Below are 5,601 nucleotides of genomic sequence, written 5' to 3'. Positions count from 1 at the left end.
TGGCTGCAATGTTTTACTCAAATAAACTATTCACTATTCACTTTAAGCTTATCGCAAAAAAATGTTATGAGATACTCAGTCTGTCAAATCGAACGACAAAATTCTTACAAAATCGGCATCATCATCAGGCCACTCAAGCCAACGATGCTGGGTTTCAATGAATTGGTGCCATTGAAGAATTATGCTTTGGCTTTATTCTTATCAGGGTCACCGATTATAGAATTGACCGACGCGAATAATTAAGATCACAAAAAAAAAAAAAAAATCCCAAGTACTTCCCAAGTAATTAAATTGGAGATTTTCCCGATGAAAAAGCAAGTTTTCACGTAGTCCATTCCTTGGGACTAAACTGGCAAAGTTAACTGGCTTACTTCAACCATAGTTCAACACTGAATTTTAATTCGGATATCATCAATTTTGGGGTTAAAGTTCACGCCGGAAGAATGATGTCAGCAGCTGAATGCCAGTGAGAGCCACTTCAACTGCAAATGAAGCGAAATCAAGAACTGATTGTACAAGTCCCGGATACCGTAACCATTCCGTCCTCACGAGTTTTCACTAGGGCAATATTTCCAGTCAGATTTAGCATACGACTTATACTCACCCAGCTAGTTTGTCACAAAAAAACACGAAGGGAATTGCAGTCCCCGACTTGCGTCCAAAACAAAAAAATAATAAAATAATAATAATAAATTTCTAGTTTCTAAAGAAACTGTGGTGCTGCGTGGGTGGGAGAGTGAAACAGGAAAATTTGGTTTTATCACACTTCTAGCTTTTAGAAACTCTGTACGGTGGCCAATTTACATTATCAACTCCGTTGATAAAACCAAATTCTTGATAAAGGTCGAATTACCACCGTGAACGATTTGGAAAGCTGACGTTTCGAGCGTTAGCCCTTCATCAGAGCAAACAGAGGAATCAAGTTGTGAGTGTTGTTGGTTTTTATGCGGGTGTGGAAATATGGTAAGACTAACATGAATTTGTGAATAAATTAATGGCATGAGAGGCGTTTATTGATTCCGTGGGGGAAGAGTGTACAAAGTGACAGTGTACAAGGTGTTAAGTTCGTGAAAGCGGTCCGCCAATCTTCTCCCTGTTTCGCCTGTGTAGATCTTCATACATAGTGTGCAGGTTATGCAATGGATGACATTTGAACGTACATATGAACACAAGTGACATTTTTCTACCAAATAAATTGCTAAACTAACAAAACGGTATATGCATTTTTTCGTTACTTTGAATAAACATATTATGAGTTAATTGACAAAGAAAACAATTGAGTCGCGTCATGTATGTGTGTCATTCCAACGATTAATAAAGATAGACAACTTGCTTGGTGTGAAAGACCCTATCCCTGGCAGGCTTCGTTCACTTGTGGTTTAAAAGTTTGTATGTGCGGGCTGTAATGCCTGTTATGTCGGCGAAACAACCCGACATTTTCCACACGCGTGCGTGAGCACTTAGTCTGTGATAGGGCCTCTCACATTTTCAAACACCTACAGAATTCCGAACAATGTCGCGCCCTGTCTTCAGGGGAATGTTTCCATATTTTAGATCACGCCTCTACGACTTTTCAACTCAAGATAAAAGAAGCTTTTCATATTCAAAGAGAACAACCTTCTCTTAATCAACAACTGCATCACGTAAATCTAAAACTATCCTTTTAATTCTCACATTGTCACGTTTTATGTACATTCCGTCGTTACTGGCATAATTAGCACTTTTTCCGACTTACAAATTCAACTTAACGCTTTGTACATTAATAAACTGAAGATGACAGAAGTTTCTGTCGAAACATGTCTTGTAATTTCAAAAGTTTTGTCGTTTTCTTTAAAATTCTCAAATTGTTTTCGAATATATTTAAATTGTTGTCATTGTTTTCTAGACAAGAAAATTCTCTTATCTCAATCCAGCAGATTGCCAAAGTTCCATTCAACTAAATTAACGATTTTCCGAGAAAATGGAAAACAGAATTTGAATGATTTCTATTGATTACTCACAGACTAATAAAGTTGAATCTTTCATGACAAACCAGGAAGTTACATGCGCCCATCACATGCTTCAGACTCACATTCCGCTCTGACAACTGAGAAATTAAGCACGTTACCTCTCGCCCGCTATTTCTGTTATTGATGCAGATGAACTCAAGACCGCTCATCGAAAAACATAAGCCCTTGGCAAGTTATTTTCATTGTTATAAGATGGCATAAGAATGCCATTTTGCAACTTGACGAGTAATTTGTTTTTACGTGACCGTTCAGAGACATGTTTATTAAGACTATATATACATATAAAACACTTAGCGAACAACGGGCAGGCGGTCGCTTGCTTCTTTTATTCCTTCAATTCATGAATCCATCTTTCAAGAGATATTGACGATTGGTAGACCCGGCTCAGTCAAAGCCCACAATCTTGTCAATATTTTTAGTCCCACTTAACCTTTTATTCTAATAAAGATTTTGCCATCTCGTGCAAGCCTCTCCGAGAACTATTTTAAGTTACGCCACTCTTTTCTTTTGTAAGAACCTTTCAGTATTTTATAAGAATGCCATTCTTATAAAATTTGGTTAATCTCAGCCTGAACTTCAGTCAGACTGAGATTAAGCAATTTTTTTAAAAGAGAACATACTAGGAACGTGCTCACGCTGGGAGTCGGTTAAGAACGTCTTTATTTCGCTCATTTGTTGTGAGCAGTATAAATTAAGGTAAAATAAATGTAAAACTGTAGACTAACAGGACAATTAACTCAAATACTTAAGGAATTTTTCTTATTTAACACGAACAATGTGTTTTTCTTATTGCGTAATACTCTGAGTTTAGTATACCACACAAGTTCAACATGATAAGGACGTTCTCAGACTCAAATCGAAAAAAAATAAATAGGCACGCATTGCGTACATGTGGTAGAGCAGTAACACAGCGTTTTATTCCATAATTGTCAACTGAGCTGCGTTTTGTTTTCCTGGAGATTCAAGGTTTTTCTTTGCGTAATATGTAGCTCTAACTGTACCCGATATTGTTTTGGTACCTATATCACAGTAGTACCATGGTAAATATCTTAGGTAAATAGCCGGGCCCTTAGATGACATGTGGTTACTAGTAAAATACTAAACCCAGAAAGATTGAAGAAAATAAAAGGGAATCGAGATACATTGGCTTTCAGGCTGACATGTTGATGATTTTCAAGTTTTCTTGCAACTTCTTTTTCACCTCAGGTTTAAGCGTGTGTGAGCTTCTGACAGCTTTCCAAGACACAAGTTCATTAAAGTTATCCCTATCGAGCGAGGTTAGTATCTGGATGAGTGACCTCAAACTATACGACTTGGTGTGGCAGAAAGATAGCACCGAAAATTCTATATTTTAACTCTCGATGATGCGAACTAAACAAGGTACAGATTTAGTTAGCCTGCTTTATACTAAACAAATATTGATGAAAAAGTAAATAAATATTAATACACAGTTTTTAGGAAGAGCAGAAGCAAGTTTTCAGAAGTGTCGATCGAGAATGAAATATTTTGTCATCGGCAACAACATTTGCAACGTAAAAACAACATAAATTTTGGACCGCGAATAAAAAAAAAATATACCATCAGCGAAAAACATTTTGGGAGATTTTTGCAACGTTCAATTTTTCTATTGTACTTTTGGCTCCACAAGTAAATCGCAAAATCGAAAGTGACATCGAATTCAGCGGGCGCTGTGATCAAGTTACCTTATCTCGCGAAACAAAGGATGCATCAGGCTGTGTCAAAATGATGGTAAGACACCAGGTTTTTGTTTTTGTTAGTTTGGTTTTTTTTTTCAAGTGTTTTAAAGATTGACAAGAAATGTGCGAATTCAACACAAAGATCACAATCGCCCAACTCTTGAGGTTGACCATTGTTTCTGCAAAGTCAAAAATTTACTCTCCTAGACGAGGTTATTTATCACCAGATAATTCCATCGTTTTGGAAATAGCAGCTGCTTTATTATTCATCAGCGTCACAAATTCTTGTCGATCTTGGGGCTCTTTTTGTTGAAACTCAAGCACGCTTCCAACGGAACTGTTTAACGATGAAATGATATATGAAATGGATTATATATGAACTGCGGATATGAAATCAAATGAAGCTATGATCCTCGCAGTTATGAACGCAAATTTTTGCAATTGCGTAAAGAAGCCTGAAAAATTCAGGACTTCAATGGGGGTTTGAATCCGTGACCTCGCGATACCGGTGCGACGCTCTACCCAACTGAGCTATGAAGCCACTGACTTTGGTAGCTGGTCATTTGTGGGTTCACCGGTATCGCGAGGTCACGGGTTCAAACCCCGTTGAAGTCCTGAATTGTTTTTTTCAGGCTTCTTTACGCAATTACAAAAATTGCGTTCATAACTGCGAGGATCATAGCTTCACTTGAGAACTGTCTATGTTCGTGAGTTATGCACGCGCTGCGGGCCTATTGTCACCACGGACTTATTAAAGACCCGCCTACACGTTCAAACATTGTTATAAGACATTTGTTGGATCAACAATGTTAGAACGCGCAGCATCCATATTTGATGACGTCTTTCGAACATTTTTTGTTGGAAGAATGTTTTGATTTCGATCAAACATTTTCTCCAACCTACAACAAATGTTGAAGCGTGTAGCCACCCCTTCAACAATGTTGTATTGCTAAGACTGAAGTGACGCGTTTCAAACGATGTTATATGTGTGTCCAACATTGTTAGAACCGTGCCAATGTTGGGACGTGTTCTTCTAACAATGTTTGAACGTGTAGCCGGGGCTTTACACTCTTACAACCCCGGTGACATAGTGTGTAGCGCACTTACAGTGCACTACCACAAAAACATGAGACCATTCAGTCTCAGCCCCCAAACCAGACGTTCTCATAAAAAAGAGAGTGTAATATGACCTGGTGTTCGACTTTTCCCAGAAGGACGAGCAATTTAAAAGGAAAATGAGTTCAAAGTTCTCATGAAAAATTTCTTTTGTTTTCCAGCCTTGGAAACGAACGATTACAAGAGTGTCTAAGAGAATATATCTGCACAGTGACCTCAGATACCGTTTTCCAATTTGGTGTTATTTTGAAGCTTGTCAGTAGTTCTCGGCAGCTGATCAACCAGCGTTTGGCTGATTGATAAGTGTTTCTTTCCCAGTTAAATGAGATTTTCCTGCCCCACCAGTAAAATAAGGTTAAGGCGGGGGTACACCTGAAAGCCGTTTTCACGCCGCTTAAAATCGGTCTAATGGAAATTTCTCGTTCGCCTTTCAAGCAATACAAAAACCCTAAGCTCATAACACAAATCAATGTTTTGGGGTGTTATGCAAATTTTTTGGTGATTTTTAAGTATATTTGGAAGGAGATAGCTTTTCTCAAAAGAGTAGTAAAATTTGGAAAAAAGAGAAATAGTTAAGATTTGATGTAGTTTAATATTAGAAGTTGACGTTAAACATTGACATATGGGGCTCTTTTCTCGAAAGTCCCGAAAACTCAGTTTTCGCTCAGTTTTCGGGCCCGAAAAGACATCTGCGAAATTGCCAACCGCTTGTTTTGGAAAGCAGATCTTTTAACATGCATGTTTTCAAGGTAACAAAAAGAGAAATAACTGTGAAGTTT

The sequence above is a fragment of the Montipora foliosa genome, chromosome 9 (assembly GCF_036669935.1).
Source record: "Montipora foliosa isolate CH-2021 chromosome 9, ASM3666993v2, whole genome shotgun sequence".
NCBI classification, from domain to species: Eukaryota; Metazoa; Cnidaria; class Anthozoa; order Scleractinia; family Acroporidae; genus Montipora; species Montipora foliosa.
This window is presented reverse-complemented; position numbering follows the sequence as displayed.